This window comes from Schistocerca piceifrons, chromosome X (assembly GCF_021461385.2).
Source record: "Schistocerca piceifrons isolate TAMUIC-IGC-003096 chromosome X, iqSchPice1.1, whole genome shotgun sequence".
Taxonomy (NCBI): Eukaryota; Metazoa; Arthropoda; class Insecta; order Orthoptera; family Acrididae; genus Schistocerca; species Schistocerca piceifrons.
In genome coordinates this window covers 303,161,641-303,182,235 of record NC_060149.1, presented here as the reverse complement: position 1 = coordinate 303,182,235, position 20,595 = coordinate 303,161,641, and the positions used below count along the sequence as shown (strand labels likewise).

General features: G+C 42.0%; 1 protein-coding gene across 1 annotated transcript in view; it reads right to left on the bottom strand.

Annotated features, from left to right (window-relative positions):
* LOC124722323 (nicolin-1-like) overlaps positions 1-20,595 on the bottom strand; it is a 145,677-nt gene that overhangs the window by 3,776 nt on the left and 121,306 nt on the right. The gene's annotated exons all lie outside the window — the stretch shown is intronic.

Below are 20,595 nucleotides of genomic sequence, written 5' to 3'. Positions count from 1 at the left end.
AGGAATAGACATATCACAAGCCAACTTCGTAATGTACACTGTACAGTTTATGGAGGACGTCTTTCATTTTCCTCTGTGATGACGAAGAGGAAGGGAGTAACCAACACTAATGTTGCAATGCCAAAGGACATCAGATCATCTGCAATACATCATGTGAAAGTTGTGGATTTTCTTCCACAGACAGTTACATTGCGAGTCTGCCATTTCAAAGTGTGAGGCATGCTGTCTGTTGTATACACCTACCATAAGCTGTGCAGGAAGTGTAAGCAGTATTCAGGCTGTATGGTAAGGATTGTCACAATACACATTTAGGGATCTGTAAAGCACCATCCTATGACATCTGACTGACTACCTTTCCTCATAACAATCAAATGCCATAACAGATATGCTACATGTTTATGTATGTATACATGTGAACAATTAAATTAATGATGCATATCTGTTAGTGTACAGTATTCTTAGTCGTTACGACGGTCACAATGACATATTACGGCATGAACACCATAAGGCACCAAAAGAGATGGGGGGCCCTCCTGATCCATGTTTCCCACGTTTTTCTTCATAAATCACAGTGAATGGTTAGAGCTCAGTCCAAAGTGCACACATTGATGCTATCCGTGATGTTTGCAGAAGAACATAATTAAAGTTGCCTCTAGGGCCACACAAGCACCATCAGCTTTGTTGAATTCTCCTCAAATCATTCTGACATAATTTGAGAGCTATGGGGTGGTGTACTGCATCACTGAAGATGCTCTTTGTCTCCAAGTTACTGTAGTGGAACAAATGTACATATGATTGGACGATAGGTCTTTGTCAGTTAATATTGGTTTCTCTGTCTTAAGCAGACTGCAATTAATTAAAGAGATTTTTTTACACCAGATACATTTCGCTTTTATTTATAAAGCATCTTCTGTGGTCACTCACTCATTCATTTAATTAATTTGCTGTCAGCCTGAGACAGCGAAACTAATAATAACAGATTTTAACAACTTCTGCGGAAGATGGCCATGCAAACAAAGAAAATAGGTTTTTGTATTGATTGCAAGCGAGGTATGATGGCATATGTCTCAAGGGGCCCATTTCATCCCAAGTAAACCAGAATATCTTCACCATCAACCTGAACAGTGCTAGTCTTCTGTGACCTGTGACATATGATGAGTAAAGACCTATGTGTGTGTCAGTAGCACCTGTACTGCATAGTAATGAAGTGGTGCTGAATGATATGACTATTCATCAGCTGTTGTGATTAATCATTGAATTACAACAGTATGTTATTGGCTATCCATCTGCTGTTGAAATAATTCTATTGCCCACAATCTGGTGCCATACTGTGTCAGAAATACTGCTATGGTTTTTAGTTGTTTTCCATGTCAGCATTATGATTTTATTGATCAGGAAGTAGATATGAAAAACACACTTACAAACATACTGTTGTACATGAAATGATTCTGTCGTAATGAACCATCTACTTCCAATAAATAAAGTACAGTGTGATTCAAAAAGAAAGAACAGTTTTCAATTACTTATCACAGACAAACTATAAAAGACAGAAACACATCGCACATGTCACTGGATTGAGGAAGGTTCGAAGTTTGGACACACCTGCACTGTTTGTTTGTAGCAACATGGTGACTACACCACAAGAGAAATCATTCTGTGTGTTGCAGTCTGCGTGAAGTCAATCCATTGTTCAAGTAAAGTGTGCATTCCACCATTGAGACAGCAAGAAGCTGCCTCTGCACAAGCAGATCATGACAGACATACAAAAATCTTGGAATTTGGTTGCTTATGTAAAGGGAAGAGCACTGGTTGGCCATGCACATCTGATGAAAATGTTGAGCGTATCCGAGATGCATTTGCATGGGGCCCTCGGGGGTCCACAAGAAGGGCAGGTCAGGAACTTCAACTTCCTCAAACAACTGTGCAGCGTGTTCTGAAATGACATCTGGATATGAAGCCTTACAAGTTGCAGTTACTGCAGCAGTTGTGTCTTGGCGACTATAACAGAATGTATGAATTTTGCATTTCAGTTCTCCAGGATATGGCAGAAGACATTTTCTGAACCGATGTTTCACCTATCAGGTAAAGTAAACTGCCATAATGTAAGAATTTTTGGGTCACAAAATCCTGGCATCATTATTGAACATGAAAGATACTCACCGAAAGTGAAGTGTTTTATATCGTTTCTGTTTCTTTTTATTGAGGAATCTGTGACAGGAATGTCATACCTGGACACGCTGCAAAATTGATTGTTTCCTCAACTTCACAAAGATTTCAATGATTTCATTTTTATGCATGACAGCACCACACCTCACTTACCTCACTTTCCTTTTGAGCTGCAATGTTATCTCAGAAACACCATCCCACGATTTTGAAGTGGAAGAGGTGGACATCAACACCTTGTTCATTGATTTTGGCCTCCCAGGTTATCACACCTCACACCTTGTGATTTTTTCTGTGGGGCTGCATAAAACAGTCTTTGTCCCACATGTGGTAGCTACTCTTCAAGAGCTGAGAAATGGAATTGTTGAAGCTGTCGATTCAATAAACAGGGTCCTCATGATTCACGTGTGGAGTGAAATGGACTAAAGTTTCAATGTTACTCAGGGAATACATGCTGCTCATGTTGAGTGTATGGAATAGTGTCCACGCGAACATGTACACTGAAATGGAAATGAAAATGAAGTCCCATGCTTCTTTACAGAGCGTAGGGGAACGATGCGGGAGACCCGCACCGCCTTACTAGGCAAGGTCCTAATGGAGGTGGTTTGCCGTTGCCTTCCTCCGATCGTAATGGGGATGAATGATGATGATGAAGATGACACAACAACACCCAGTCATCTCGAGGCAGGAAAAATCCCTGACCCCGCCGGGAATCGAACCCAGGACCCCGTGCTCGGGAAGCGAGAATGCTACCGCGAGACCACGAGGGGCGGACCAACATGTACACTACTGGCCACTAAAATTGCTACACCACCAAGATGACGTGCTACAGACGCGAAATTTAACCGACAGGAAGAAGATGCTGTGATATGCAAATGATTAGCTTTCCAGAGCATTCACACAAGGTTGACGCCAGTGGCAACACCTACAACGTGCTGACATGAGGAAAGTTTCCAACCAGTTTTGAATACACAAACAACAGTTGACCGGCGTTGCCTGGTGAAACGTTGTTGTGATGCCACATGTAAGGAGGAGAAATGTGTACCATCATGTTTCCAACTTTGATAAAGGTCAGATTGTAGCCTATCACGATTGCGGTTTATCGTATCGTAACATTGCTGCTCGCTTTGGTAGAGATCCAATGACTGTTAGCAGAATATGGAATCGGTGGGTTCATGAGGGTAATATGGAATGCCGTGCTGGATCCCAACAGCCTCGTATCACTAGCAGTCAAGATGACAGGCATCTTATCCACATGGCTGTAACGGATCGTGCAGCCACGTCTCAATCCCTGAGTCAACAGATGGGGACGTTTGCAAGACAACAACCATCTGCGTGAACAGTTCGACGATGTTTGCAGCAGCATGGACTATCAGCTTCGAGACCGTGGCTGTTGCTACCCTTGACGCTGTATTACAGACAGAAGTGCCTGTGATGGTGTACTCAACGACGAACCTGGGTGCACGAATGGCAAAACGTCATCTTTTCAGATGAATCCAGGTTCTGTTTACAGCTTCATGAGTCGCATCCGTGGTTGGCAGCATCGCGGTGAACCCACATTGGAAGCGTGTATTTGTCTTTGCCATACTGACGTATCACCCAGCGTGATGGTATGGGGTGCCATTGGTTACACGTCTCGGTCACCTCTTGTGCGCATTGATGGCACTTTGAACAGTGGATGTTACATTTCAGATGTGTTACAACCCGTGGCTCTACCCTTCATTCGATCCCTGCGAAACCCTACATTTCAGCAGGATAATGCACGACCGCATGTTGCAGGTCCTGTACGGGCTTTTGTGGATACAGAAAATGTTAGACTGCTGCCCTGGCCAGCACAATGGGCAGCTGTACCTGTACACGCCATCCAAGCTCTGTTTGACTCAATGCCCAGGCATATCAAGGCCGTTATTACGGCCAGAAGTGGTTGTTCTGGGTACTGATTTCTCAGGATCTATGCACCCAAATAGCGTGAAAATGTAATCATACGTCAGTTCTAGTATAATATACTTGTCCAATGGATACCCGTTTATCATCTGCATTTCTTCTTGGTGTAGCAATATTTATGGCCAGTAATGTAACTCTGAAACTTTCTCTACCCAGTGACATTTGCAATATGTTCCTATCTCTCATAGTTTGTCTGTAATAAACAATTGGTATCAAATGGAGAGAAGAGTACCTCGAAAAACACAGTCATGCTCATTCACCAGTGAAAGTATCTGCAGTTTCAAACTTTCTGTGGTCAGTATATCCAAACAAAGATATGTTCAAAATGGTTCAAATGGTTCTGAGCACTATGAGACTTAACTTCTGAGGTCATAAGTCCCCCAGAACTTAGAACTACTTAGACCTAACTAACCTAAGGACATCACACACATCCATGCCCAAGGCAGGATTCGAACCTGCGACTGTAGTGGTCGCGTGGTTCCAGACTGAAGCGCCTAGAACCGCTCGGCCACTCCGGCCGGCAAAGATATGTTCATGATCAAATATTTACAAGTTGGTTGTCATTAGAGTAGCTGTTATCAGTGGCCCACATAGATCATAATTCTTTAGTTATTCTTAGACGATAATCCAGGAAGACCTTCTCTTATGTAGTTCTTATAGATAGAAAAATATGTAATATAATTTTAAATGAGTCACTGCTATGTTTTCAGACACGCAAAAGAACTGCAAGACAAAATATTTTGTGACAAAGTACAAATATATGTGTCAGTGTCATATTAAATAATATTTTAGTTTCTGAGAATTTACTGCTTTCGAAAACACTTTTGTGTAGTTGTAGTTAATTTTATTGCCTACATTTCCAGGAAGACATTTCACTCTATTTACAGTGAAGTGTCTTTTATTCAGTGTAGTCTAAATAACTGGCATAGAGGTTGTATTATAAGTTCTTTGCTTTATTATTTAAACTTATTTCTTTTACATCATGCAGTTGTTCTTCAGTAGAGTTCAATGTGTGTGAGAAGGCACACAGTTTTAGTCATTCCCTCAAATAACTAAAATTAACTTTAAAATCTTGAAGAGAAAGACTGTCTGGACAACACAGTACTTCATTTCAGATGGCATAACTGCCAGCACTGCTGATACAAACACTGAGTGTAGAAAAAGAGTGCTCATAAATTTCAGAACAACACATTACTTCTTTAGTGAGGAAAGAAGTATTTGTTGGGTAGGGTTGGAAAGGGGATGGGGGCATGAGAGCGAAGGATGAACAGAGGCAAAATAAAGAAAATAGTGTCAGCAAGAATAGAAGCTCAAATATTATACAGCAAAGAGCACTGTGTCAGGTTCAGTTCTGAGGTGATACAAGGGACAAAGTGAGAAGTGAAAATTGATTACAAGCTGAAGAGAGAATGAAAGGTAGAGAGAATAATTCAATTAATGAATATAAAGAAAGGAGAAAAGAGGGGAAAAAAGAGAGGGGTAAAATAAAATAAACAAGCCAATAAAAATAATAAATTTTAGCAACTGGAGAGGAGGGGAGGAGGAAGTTTCACTAGTGGAGGTTATGTCAAAATTCAGTAAATTAGTCAGTTTTTGACTCACTTTTTTTACTTCCAATTTTTATTTACGCTGTACTGCATCGTTTGGAGGTTAGTTATTTTCACATAGGGCGCTTCTAACACTGTTTTTCTACCGTAGGGCAACAACACACCAAAAATACTTCGCCACAGTGGAATAATAAAAATCAAAAACGGACGATAATGTAAAATGTATCTTGAAAATCATGTGAACAGCCGTCTGATGATGAACCTGCCAGTTCGAAACCTGTAACGGCGCTATTTACCTAAATAAATAGCAATATTAATAGTGGCTGGTTGCTGTTTTTTTCTTCGTAAGAATTAACCTACATTAATTGTACACAGCCACGGTCTCACCATGTCAGTTTTAGACAAAATAGCAGTACCAAGAATATGAAAATTTATTGCTATTTTGCAACACTGAGTGCATGAAAAGTTGGTGGAGTACCTCAGGGGAGTGCACGGTGGTGTCCTTAATAATTAATTAACTTGTTTTTAATTTAGTCTTCAAAGATTAGTTATGAAATGCACTGTGCAATACTGAGACAATCCTATTTGTAAGTGCATTATATCAGTGTAAATGTTAATTTTGATTTTTGCTTTGCTTTCCTTTCAGTAAATTAATCAGTCTCCCCCCCCCCCCCCCCCATTTAGTGTTATCATGCCCCCTTTGTGGGGTGTGCCCCAGGTTGAGAATCACTGCTGTAGAGTATACCAGTAAATGGGTACTGGACATCCCCAACATGAACAGTTCTTCTGTGCATTCATGTATTCAAACAATTTAGGAGAAAAGTAGATGACTCACAAATAGCATAATGTTTATTAATTGACAGGTACACACAAACGAGTAAGAAAACTTGCTAGTTTTCGAAAACCTACATTGTGGCATCTGGACACACAATGCTAAGGGTGGCAGTAAGTTTTCTGGCAAAGGATGAGGGAGGGAGGGGTGGGAGATGTATGGGCTAGGCATGTGATACAAGGGTACTGGAGCTGGTAAGGTGTGGCACAATGAAGATAACATGTAGGCTTGGATTGGGAGGGTGACAGGAGAGAAGAAGAGGAAACTGTTGGATAGAGAGTGTGTGGATAGTGAGTTAGTAGAGGTTGAGGCCAGGGTGGTTGTAGGAGTGAATGATGTGTTGCAAGGATAACTCTCATCTCTGTAGTTTAGAAAAGCCGTTGCTGGAGGGAAGGATCAGATGGTTTGGGTTGTTAAGCAGTCATTGAACTTGAGAATGTGCTCAACTACATGTTGTGCCACAAAGCAGTCAGCTTTGATCTCGGTGACTGTTTGGCTGTGGCCATTCATTCTGGTGGGCAGCTGCTTGGTTTTCATGCCAAAATAAAATGCTGTACAGTGATTGCAGCAAACTGGGTATATAACATGACTGCATTCACAGGTGGCCCTGCCCTTAATCAGATTGGGTAAGCCTGTGGCAGGACTAGAATAGGTGGATTGGGCAGGTCTTGCACGTGGGTATTCCACAGGGATATGTCCCTATGACAAAGGGCTTGGAGAGGGAGTGGTATAGAGGTGGTCCAGGGTATTGTGCAGGTTGGTTTGGTGATAGAATATCACTTTAGGATTGGTGGGAAGGAGCTTGAGTAGTGTGTCCCTCATATCTGGGCATTATGATAGATAATCAAAGTCCTGGTGAAGGGTATGTTTCAGCTGCTCCAGTCCAGGGTGATACTGGGTGATTTTGTGTGTGTGTGTGAGGGGGGGGGGGCACTCCTTTGTTGCTCATTTTGGGGGATGGTGGGTGGGTTAAGACTGCATGAGGATATGACATAGGAAATCTGTCTGGAGACTAGGTTTGGGGTTCAGTGCCTGTCAGTGAAGGCCTTCATCAGACCATCAGTATACTGGGCAAGGCAACTATTGTCACTGCAGGTACATCATCTGTGGGTGGCCAGGCTGTATTGAAAGAAGATTTTGGTATAGAAGGGGTGACAGCTTTCAACATACAGGTACTGTTGATGGTTAGTGGGTTTACTATGGACAGAGGTGTATCCGAAAGACAGAGTAGACACCGTAGGAGGTGGTGTCTTCATAGCCGTCGACAAAAATATTGTGTCTACTGAGGTCGAAGTACGGTGTGATTGTGAAGTTATCAGGACACATTTAACAGGGCTAGGGGAAATAAAGTTAATTGTGGGGTGTTATTACCGGTCAGCAGGTTCCACTGTGACAGTTCTAGAATCATTCAGAGGGAATCTACATTCTGTATCGCAGAAGTACCCAGATCATGCTATATTAGTCGGAGGCGACTTCAGCCTACCTAGTATAGACTGGGATGTCTATAGATTCATTACAGGTGGTACAGACAAGCCGTCATGTGAATTACTTTTGAACACATTATCCGAAAACTGTCTTGAGCAGCTAAATCAACAGCCAACGTGTAATGGAAATATTTTAGATATGGTAGCCACGAACAGACCAGACCTCATCGAAGGTGTCAGTGTTGAGACTGGGATTAGTGATCATGATGTTGTCATTACGACTATGGTTACGAAAGTTAAAAAAGTCGGTCAAGAAGGCTAGGAGAGTATTCTTACTAGAAAGAGCAGATAAGCAGTTGTTAGCATTCCACTTCATTTACTTCCAGTACGATGGACGTGGAAGAATTATGGGCAAATTTTAAACACATTGTAAATCACGTATTCGACAAGTATGTGCCGAAAAAGTGGGTTACGGATGGAAAAGACCCACCGTGGTTTAACAGCACAATTCGGAGAATGCTCGGGAAGCAAAGGCAGTTGCACTCGCGGTACAAGAAAGATCGGGAGAATGAGGACAGACAAAAGTTAGTACAGATTCATGCTGCTGTAAAAAGAGTGATGCGCAAAGGATTCAACCACTACCACCGTCATACCTTAGCAAAAGATCTTGCTGAAAACCCAAGGAAATTCTGGTCTTATGTAAAATCGGTAAGCGGGTCAAAGGCTTCCATCCAGTCACTCACTGATCAGTCTGGCCTGGCAATGGAAGACAGCAAAACGAAAGCTGAAATTTTAAATTTAGCATTTGAGAAATCTTTCACGCAGGAGGATCGTACAAACATACAGCCTTTTGAGTCTCATACAGATTCCCGTATGGAGGATAGAGTGACAGACATCCCTGGGGTTGTGAAGCAGCTGAATGGGTTGAAAATAAATAAATCGACAGGTCCTGATGGGATTCCAATTTCGTTTTACAGAGAGTACTCTACTGCATTGGCTCCTTACTTAGGTTGCATTTATCGCGAATCTCTTGCCCAACGTAAAGTCCCGAGCGACTGGAAAAAACCACAGGTGACGCCTGTATATAAGAAGGGTAGAAGGACGGATCCTCAAAATTACAGACCAATGTCCTTAACATCGGTTTGTTGCAGGATTCTCGAACATATTCTCAGTCCGAAAATAATTAATTTCCTTGAGACAGAGAAGTTGCTGTCCATGTATCAGCACGGCTTTAGAAAGCATCGCTCCTGCAAAATGCAACTCGCCCTTTTTTCACATGATATCTTGCGAACCATGGATGAAAGGTATCAGACGGATGTCATATTCCTTGACTTCCGGAAATCATTTGACTCGGTGCCCCACTGCAGACTCCTAACTAAGGTACGAGCATATGGGATTGGTACCCAAGTATGTGAGTGGCTCGAAGACTTCTTAAGTAATAGAACCCAGTATGTTGTCCTCGATGGTGAGTGTTCATCAGAGGTGAGGGTATCATCTGGAGTGCCCCAGGGAAGTGTGGTAGGTCCGCTGTTGTTTTGTATCTACATAAATGATCTTTAGGATAGGGTGGATAGCAATGTGCGGCTGTTTGCTAATGATGCTGTGGTGTATGGGAAGGTGTCATCGTTGAATGACTGTCGGAGGATAGAAGATGACTTGGACAGGATTTGTGATTGGTGTAAAGAATGGCAGCTAACTCTAAATATAGATAAATGTAAATTAATGCTGCAGACTCCTAACTAAGGTACGAGCATATGGGATTGGCACCCAAGCATGTGAGTGGCTCGAAGACTTCTTAAGTAATAGAACCCAGTACGATGTCCTCGATGGTGAGTGTTCATCAGAGGTGAGGGTATCATCTGGAGTGCCCCAGGGAAGTGTGGTAGATCCGCTGTTGTTTTCTATCTACATAAATGATCTTTAGGATAGGGTGGATAGCAATGTGCGGCTGTTTGCTAATGATGCTGTGGTGTACGGGAAGGTGTCATCGTTGAATGACTGTCGGAGGATACAAGATGACTTGGACAGGATTTGTGATTGGTGTAAAGAATGGCAGCTAACTCTAAATATAGATAAATGTAAATTAATGCAGATGAATAGGAAAAAGAATCCTGTAATGTTTGAATACTCCATTAGTAGTGTAGCGCTTGACACAGTCACGTCGAGTAAATATTTGGGCGTAACATTGCAGGACAATATGAAGTGGGACAAGCATGTAATGGAAATTGTGGGGAAGGCGGATAGTCGTCTTCGGTTCATTGGTAGAATTTTGGGAAGATGTGGTTCATCTGTAAAGGAGACCGCTTATAAAACACTAATATGACCTATTCTTGAGTACTGCTCGAGCGTTTGGGATCCATATCAGGTCGGATTGAGGGAGGACATAGAAGCAATTCAGAGGTGGGCTGCTAGATTTGTTACTGGTAGGTTTGATCACCATACGAGTGTTACGGAAATGCTTCAGGAACTCGGGTGGAAGTCTCTAGAGAAAAGGAGGCTTTCTTTTCATGAATCACTGCTGAGGAAATTTAGAGAACCAGCATTTGAGGCTGACTGCAGTGCAATTATACTGCTGCCAACTTACATTTCGTGGAAAGACCACAAAGATAAGATAAGAGAGATTAGGGCTCGTACAGAGGCATATAGGCAATCAATTTTCCCTCGTTCTGTTTGGGAGTGGAACAGGGAGAGAAGATGCTAGTTGTGGTACGAGGTACCCTTCGCCACGCACCGTATGGTGGATTGCGGAGTATGTATGTAGATGTAGATGAATGGAACCATGAGAGATGTGGAGGTCAACATCCAGGAAGATGGCATATTGGATTGAGGAGGACCAGAGGAAATGGATGGGAGAGAAGGTTTTGATGTTATGGAGGAATGAGGATACAGTTTGTTGACTCTTGAGTCCAGATCATGAATATATCATCAAAGAACCTAAACCAGACAAGGGATTTGGGATTTTGGGAGGCTAGGGAGGTTTCCTTTAGATGGCCCATTAAAATGTTGGTCAAGTTTTCTTTCTCTTTTATGTGTGCCTGTTGATGACTTAATGCCAGTTCTGCTATTTGGTGAGTGGTCTCCCTTACATTTACATTCTGCTGGAACTTGCCTTACTACATTCACATATCCCGTCAGATTGTTGGTGTTCATCCTTTTATAGAGAACCATGGGAGTTAATTGAAAACATGAGTACTTTTATATGTTGCCTTCCCATTCTTAATTAAATTTTTCTAGTGGTAGGGCTGGTGTAAGTAACAATGGGTATGTGTGTGGTACAGGTTTTACAGCAGGAACAGCTAAAAGGTAGAATATTTAGGTAAAGTTGGCAGTTGAAAATGTCATACACTTAGACACAAATGTTGCAAAGTTTAGGATGCCAATGGAAGACGACAGTGGGTGGTGTGAGGAGGACATCCAGAAGTTGTGGTCTCATTTCAGGAGTTAACTTGAAGAAATCATAGCCCTATTACAGTAATACATGTTTAATGGTATTCAAGGCCTGGGTGGTATTGGGTGATGAAGGAGAGTGCTCCTCACTTTTCTGGTGTTGGAACTGTGTTTGTTGCAGGGATGGGGACACTTATTTTTAGATAAAAACAATATAGTAGTTATGTAAGAAGAAAGCCTAAGAGGATATTGGTATAGGTGTTGAGGGAGTTGATGTTGCAGGAGATATATTTATTACGGATACCTAGAATGTAGGGAAGAGAGCTTTGATGTGGACTGATGACAGCTATTAAGGTGAAGATATTATTGCTTTTCAGATAATTTGATAGTCTAAGGTTTGTATATGAGTCTTAGGAGGTCAACATCCAAGAAGATATCATTTGATCTGCAGAAGGACCCGATGAATTTCAACTGGTAAAAGGACTTAAGTTTTTGCAGGAAATGGGAGACTTATTCTTAACGTTCAGCTCATATCACAAAGATTCTGCTACTGAATATATAATAATTAAGGTGACACATCTTCTGGGTGTTCATGAATGCCCCTCTGCCATATGGATCACGGAAAGGTTGGTGTTGGCTGGGGCATCTTGGCTCCTATAACCACCATCATGATTCTTTTGCAGCTCTTGTGGTCAATGGTGAAGAAGCTATGGGCAAGGATGTTTTGGCTAGTGTAACAATGAACAAGATTTTTGGGAGACTTTTCAGAGGGGTGTAGGGAGTCATAGTTTTTAAGGGCTGAAAGACCATATGTATGTAAGATGTGGGGTAAAGAGAGATCACATCAATGAGACAAAGATGGACAGCTGTGCAAAAAGATTTAGACATTCCAGAAAGTGGCTGGGGTCTTTTAATTAGGATGGGAAATCTATGTGATAGGTTGGCATTATTGACCTACTGCAGCTGTGATGCACTCAGTTTGTGCTTTGAAGCCTGCTATAGTGGGATAGTGAAGATGGCTGTCTTTGTGTATTTTGGGTAGTAAGTTAATTGTAGAGGTGTGTGAGTCAGGTGGGTTAAGGAGTCCTATGGGAGTGTATGTAAAACCTCGTGAATGACCCAGTAGTTTTAATATTTTATGGAACTCAGTCTGGGTGGTAGATATGGGGTCATGAGGAACAGTAGTGCATGTCTAAATGTCTACAAGCTAACAAAGCACATCTGGCACATATTCCACATTCAGGTATAACAGCGTTGGAGACTTGATCCACTGGGAATATGATGAGCATCAGACAATTACACATGACGTGGAATTCAGCTACAGTGAGGTTTGAACAAATTTTCATAAATGAAATGGAAGCAAAGCCAGAAAAGAGTATACCATCGGGTGCATGTGTGAAATGTTCCAGGTTGGGTTTTACACTCATTCTGTTGTTTGTTAGTTATGACTGGACGGTGAATTTCTGTACACATTTGAGGATAAATAAGACATGATCTTTAACTTGGACAGTGTGATTAAAACTGAGTTTCGGATGGAACATTAGGTCTTTTGACAGAACATCTGTCTAAGGGGCAAGGAGGAAGCAGGATTTGAGATTTAGCACTGAATGGGATTTAAAATGATGACACATGATTAGGGCTCTGGTTGATCTTGGCTAGGAGATGTGTTAGAAATGAAAGAGAGTCACATAAGGAGGCCAAGCGGAGTTACTTCCTAACGGAGGGGAAGAGGAGACATTGTGTTCAGCTTAATAGCTATCTTCAAGAAGAGTGATGCTGTGTGTGTTCCCAGACCTAGGGGCTGAAAGGTAGAGGATTTTAAAGAGAAACAGCAGGTTTTGAGTGTGTTGGCTAGCAGAGGTTATGTACAGGTCAAGGACAGTGTGGCACAGGAAGAAATAGATCATTTTGGAATTTTAGAATTGACTGGTCAAAAGATGGGATGCAGCCACAGATGGGAAATTTTGCTTTGAGGCATTTCTACATCTACATCTACATGGATACTCTCCAAATCACATTTAAGTGCATGGCAGAGGGTTCATCAAACCACCGTCACAATTCTCTATTATTCCAATCTTGTATAGCACGCAGAAAGAACGAACACCTATATCCTTCCGTACAAGCTATGATTTCCCTTATTTTATCTTGGTGATCGTTTCTCCCTGTGTAGGGTGGTGTCAACAAAATATTTCCGCATTCGGAGGAAAAAGTTGGTGATTGGAATTTCGTGAGAAGATTCCGACGCAACGGAAAACGCCTTTGTTTTAATGACGTCCACCCCAAATCCCGTATCATTTCAGTGACACTCTCTCGCCTATTTCTCGAGGATACAAGACGTGCTGCCCTTCTTTGAACTTTTTCGATGTACACCGTCAATCCTATCTGGCATGGATACTTAGTAGATCTGTTACATTTTCTAAGCGTCCTGCCAATAAAATGCAACCTTTGGTTAGCCATCCACACAACATTTTCTGTGTGTTGTTTCCATTTAAGTTGTTCGTAATTGTAATTCCTAGGTACTTAGTTGAAATTACGGCCTTTAGATTTGTCTGATTTATCGTTTAACCGAAGTTTAACGGATTCCTTTTAGCGCTCATGTGAATGACCTCACACTTTTTGTTATTTAGAGTCAATTACCAATTTTCGCACCATACAGATATCTTTTATAAATCGTTTTGCAATTTGTTTTCATCTTCTGATGACTTTATTAGTCGATAAACGACAGCGTCATCTAAGACGGCTGCTCAGATTGTCTGGGTGGTTGGTTGGTTGTTTCGGGGAAGGAGACTAGACAGCGAGGTCATCGGTCTCATCGGATTAGGGAAGGACGGGGAAGGAAGTCGGCCGTGCCCTTTGAAAGGAACCATCCCGGCATTTGCCTGGAGCGATTTAGGGAAATCACGGAAAACCTGAATCAGGATGGCCGGACACGGGATTGAACCGTCGTCCTCCCGAATGCGAGTCCAGTGTCTAACCACTGCGCCACCTCGCTCGGTCAGATTGTCTCTCAAATTGTTTATATAGATAAGGAACAGCAAAGGGCCTTTAACACTACCTTGGGAAACGCCAGAAATCACTTCTGTTTTACTCGCTGACTTTCCGTCAGTTACTACGAACTGTGACCTCTATGACTGGAAATCCAGTCGCATAACTGAGACGATATTCCATAAGCACGCAATTTCACTACAAGCCGCTTGTATGGTACAGTGTCAAAAGCCTTCTGGAAATCCAGAAATACGGAATCAATCTGCAGCCCCTTGTCAACAGCACTCTACACTTCATGCGAGTAAAGAGCTAGTTGTGTTTCACAAGAACGATGTTTTCTAAATCCATGTTGATTGTGTGTCAATAGACCGTTTTCTTCGAGGTAATTCATAATGTTCGAACACAATATATGTTCCAAAATCTTGCTGCATATAGACGTTAATGATATGGGCCTGTAATTTTGTAGATTACTCCTACTACCTTTCTTGAATATTAGTGTGACCTGTGCAACTTTCCAGTCTTTGGGTGCGGATCTTTCGTGGAGCGAACTGTTGTATATGATTGTTAAGTATGGGGCTATTGCATCAGCATACTTCGAAGGGAACCTAATTGGTATACAGTCTGGACCAGAAGACTCGCATTTATTAAGTGATTCAAGTTGCTTTACTACTCTGAGGATATTTACTTCTACATTACTCATGTTGGCAGCTGTTCTTGATTCGAATTCTGGACTACTTACTTCGTCTTCTTTTTTCTAGGCATTTCGGATGGCTGTGTTTGGTGAACCTGATCTGGCAGCACTGTCTTCGACAATATCTCCATTGCTATCGCGCAGAGAAGGCATTGATTGTGCATTGCCGCCATCATACTTCACATACGCCCAGAATATCTTTGGATTTTCTGCCAGACTTCGAAACAAAGTTTCGTTGTGGAAACTATTATAAGTATCTCGCATTGAAGACCGCGATAAATTTAGAGCTTCTATAAAAGATCGCCAATCCTGAGGATTTTGCGTCTGTTTAAAGTTGGCATATTTGTTTCGTTGTTTCTGGAAATGTTCTGACCCGTTTTGTGTACCAAGGAGGATTAGCTCCGTCGTTTGTTAATTTATTTGGTATAAACCTCTCAATTGTTTCCGATAGTATTTCTTTGAATTCAAGCCACATCTGGTCTACACTTACATTGTTAAGTAGGAAGGAGTGGAGATTGTCTTTCAGGAAGGCATTAAGTGAATTTTTATCTCCTTTTTTGAATAGGTATATTTTTCGTTTACTTTTGGAGGGTTTGGGGGTTACAATATTCAGTCTCGCTACGATAACCCTGTGTTCACTAATACCTGTATCCGGTTTGATGCTCGTTATTGCCTCAGGATTATTTGTTGCTAAGAGGTAAAGTGTGTTTTCACAACCGTTTACTATACGCGTGGGCTCATGAAGTAACTACTCGAAATAATTTTCAGAGAATGCGTTTAGCACAATTTCGGGCCGGCCGGTGTGGCCGAGCGGTTCTAGGCGCTTCAGTCCGGAACCGCGCTGCTGCTATGGTCGCAGGTTCGAATCCTGCCTCGGGCATGGATGTGTGTGATGTCCTTAAGTTAGTTAGGTTTAAGTAGTTCTAAGTCTAGGGGCTGATGACCTCAGATGTTAAGTCTCATAGTGCTTAGAGCCATGTGAGCCACAATTCCGGATGATGTTTTATACGAACCTCCGGAGTAAAACACGTATTTTCGCCAACATATCGAGGGTAAATTAACCAACTATAATCGTGTGAGACGGGTACGTGTTTGAAATCAAACTGAAGTTTTCTTTAAGCCTTTCAGCAATTGTATCATCTCAATTAGGAGGTTGGTAAAGGGATCCAATTATTATTTTATTCTGGTTGCCAACAATGACTTCTGCCCTTACTAACTCACAGGAACTATCTATTTCAATTTCACGTCAAGATAAACTACTTCTAACAGCAACAAACACACTACCGCCAGCTGTGTTTAGCCTATTCTTTCGGAACACCGTTAGATTCTTCACAAAAATTTCTGCTGAGCTTATCTCTGGCTTTAGCCAGCTATCAGTACGTGTAACGATTTGAGCATCAGTGCTTTCTATTGGCGCTTGGAACTCTGGTACTTTCCCAACACAGCTACGACAATTTACAACTGTTATACCGATGGTTCCTGTATCTACGTTCTTCCTGTATTCGGCCTGCACCCTTTGTGACTGAAGCACTTTTAGTGTTTTCCTGGGACCCCCTAACCTAAAAAACCGCCCAGTCGACGCCACGCAGCCCGTGCTACCCTTGTAGCCGCCTCTTGGGCATAGTGGACTCCTGACCTATTCAGCGGAATCCAAAACCCGACCACCCTTTGGCGCAAGTCAAAGAATCTGCAGCCTACACGGTCACAGAACCGTCTGAGCCTCCGATTCAGACCCTCCACTCGGCTCTGTACCAGAGGTCCGCAATCGGTCCTGTCGACTATGCTGCAACTGGTCATCTCTGCTTTCATCTAGCAAGCAAGAGTGGCAGCCTTTACCACTTCTGCTAGCTGCTCGAAACCAGAGAGAATCTCTTCTGATCCAAAGTGACACACATCACTGGTACCGACGTGAGCCACCACCTGCAGTTGGCTGCACCCTGTGCTCTTCATGGCACGTGGAAGGACCCATTCCACGTCTGGAATGACTCCACCTGGTATGCACATGGAGTGCATATTGGCTTTCTTCCCCTTCTTGGCAGCCATGTCCCTAAGAGACCCCATAACGCGCCTAACGTTGGAGCTCCCAGCTATCAATAACCCCACCCTCTGTGATTGTCCGGACCTTGAAGGCTGAGAGGTTTCCTCTGAAACAGGACAGGCAACGCCATCTGGCTCAGCAACAGTGTCAGCCACAGACAACACCTGGAACCTGTTTGTCAGACTAACCTAGGAGGCCTTACGTGCGAGCCCTAGGAAAGTCTTTTGCCACCTGCTACGCCCTGTGGCAATCTCCCACTCGACTACAGATGAATACTCAACCTCAGTGTGAGCAGTAACTGGGCTGGCCACTGGTGAGGACCGATCAGAGGACTCGGATGTGGTGGACATCCATTGGATTCCCACAGCTGGCCCACAACAGTGGTACCCATCCACTGCAGCCTCACGCTTTGTACCCTAAGCCATCGCAGCCTGGAGCTGAGAGCGAAGATTCACCAACTCGGCTCGCATCCACACACAACAATCACATTCAATATCCATACCAAACACCGTGGAAAACTAAACTACGCAGATAAAAGGACTATCGGCATGTGCTGCGGAACGCTACTGTAGAGACTGACGAAAACGCAGGAACTGTGTCTAATAAATTGGATTAATACGCAGAGATTCAAAAACCTAACTACCAAAGCACTCAGGTGACACTAAATAATTCGCCCCTGATTAGGAACTTGTAATATGTCACAAAATCAGTTTACTTTCCGATGCAAACGAAAACGCGAGAACTGTGGCTACTAGATATTAAATTAACACGCAGAAACTCAAGAAAATAAACTATTAAAGCACACAGATGATATTATAAAATTTGCTCCTGGTTAGGAACTCGTAAAAGTCACAAAGTCGGTTACTGAGGTATAAGCTTAGGTCAATTTATTTTGAAACTCTTCCATTGGTCTGTGTTTGCATAAAAACAACAATATGAGATTGTGGGTCTGTTTTTAATTTTGCATCAAGGTGGACCCATAATCCCCTACTGTTGTTAGATTAGGTAATGTGTTGGGATTAGCAAAAAAATAAAATGTGAGGTGACTATCACTGAAAAAGATAACATTATAAAAGAGATACAGGTGTGAAACAAGATGATCTGAGAAGTTTCTCCTATCGGGTAGAGAGCTGGCTGGGGTGGATCTGGAGTGTATACTACCTAATAGTAACAGGTGAAGAACCAAGTAGGGGACAGATATCATGACCCTTCCGGCAACATGTTTCAGGAAATGCATTTATATTTTTACATACCGGTACACTAAATTTTACAGAGTTTGAAGAATAAAGCAGCATGAAAACTATAAGACTCTCAGAAATGGCAAGAAATTCTATAAATTACAAACTACATTTAACACAGGTTACTTCTCAGTTGCTTGAGTTAGGGTGTGGCCATTCTGATGGGCTTGCAGCCTCATCGGTAACACTTTAACCAGGTAAAGACACACATTCCAGGGCTGACCATGCCTGCTGTCATCAAAACATCCCACATAGTTTGTAAATTCAGAGGTAGAAATGACGATCCACATACGAGCAATGCTGAGTAACGGAAGACAGAAAGGATAGATTTTCCATTAATGAAAAAAACTAGAAACACTGACTTCCCACTACTGAAAGGAACACCATTCCCATTTACATGTTCACTTAGTCTTAGTCTTCAGACCTATTTCATACTGTGTAAATTATGGTCCTGTCAAAGTTCATTTTTTGGGGTTGGAAGGAAGCGGGCCATCATCAGTCTTCTGACTGGTTTGATGTGGCCCACCATGAATTACATACTCTCCTTTGCTAACCTCTTCAACTCAGGTAGCAATTGTACACAACATCCTCAATTATTTGCTGGATATGTTACAATCTCTCTCTGCCTATACAGATTTGCCCTCTACAGCACCCTCAAGTAACATGGAAGTTGTATCTGCGTTTGCGTATACTGCAAACCACTGTGAAGCGCGCGGCAGACGTCCCATTTCACATACGGACTGCAGAAAGAATGATTACTCAAATGCCTCTGTTTGTACTGTAATTTATCTATTCTTGTCTTCAGAATCACTGTGGGAGTGAGATGTAGTGGTTTGTAATATATCCGTAGATTCATCACTTAAAGTTGATTGCATCTATCTTCAAGAATCTGCCAGTTCATTTCTATCAGGATCTTGTGTCTGTTCAATATCCTATGTTAGTCCTATCTGGTATGGGTCTCAAACACTTTACCGGTATTCTAGGATGGGTCACACAAGTGTTTTGTGTGCGATCTCCTTTGTAGACTGACTGCATTTCTCTTGTATTCTATGACTGAGTTGCAGTCGGCCACCCATTTTACCTACAACTGTTATGTGATTGTTCCATTTAATATTACTACAAACTGTTGCAACCAGATTGATTAATTTCAACTATGACTCATTAGTATTATAATCACAGGATACTACGTTTTTTCGTTTTGTGGGTGCACAATTTTGCATTTCTGAACATTTAAAGCAAGTTGCCAATCTTTGCACCACTTCAAAATCTTATCAAGATCTGACTGAATATTTAAGCAAATTCTTTCATACAGAATTTCATTACAGAAAGGTGCATTGTCTGCGTAATGTCTGAGGTTACTATTAATATCGTCCACAACATCATTTATATACAGCATGAATGACAAGAGTCCCAACACTCTTTCTTGGGGCACAACTAAAGTTACATCTACATCTATCAATGACTCTCTATCCAAGACAATTTGCTGTGTCGTGTCTACCAAAATATCCAGTCACTATTATCCCTTGATACCCTTTATGGTCATACTTTTGGTAATAAGTATAGATGTGGTACTCAGTAAAATGCTTTTCAGAAATTGAGGAATGCAGTACCATATTGCATCTATCTGATTACCTTGAGCTATGGCATTTAGTATGTTACGTGAGAAATGTGCGCGTTGGCTTCCACATGATGGATGTTTCCGAAATCGATGCTTGTTGGCTTGGAGGTCGTTATTCTGTTCGAGATACGTCATTATGCTTGACCTCAGAACATGTTATAAGATTCTACAACAAATGGATGTCATTAAGCATAATGGATGGTAGTTTTGTGGATCGCTTCCGCTACTTTCTTGTCGATGGGTGTGACCTGTGCTGTCTTCCAACTGCTGCCACTGACATCTCACTTAATAACTCATCTGTTCAGTGGTATGGGAATTATATTGAAGAATACTCCTGGCATTTCCTTTGTAATGGAATATTTGAAAACGAAGTTAAGCATTTCTGCTTTTGGTTTGCTGCTTCAATTTCAGTTCCTGTCTCATCTGTGAGTGACTGGACAGTAACATTGGTGCCACTAAGAGGCTTTACTTACAATGAGAATTTCTTTGGTTTTGTGAAAGATCTTTGGTCAATATTCTGCTAGGGTAATCACTGGCTTCATGCATTGCTCTCTTGACAGTCAAAAGCAATTAATTAAACATTTCTCTATGTATAGCCCTATAGTGATGGCAGTCAACACATCGAGTGTGGGTAGTGAAATATGGTTCAGTGTGTGGTATCTCTTCAATTACTCAGTTCTTTGGTATTGTTCGCTAAGGGTAGAACTCTGTTTGTGCCACATGTTGCA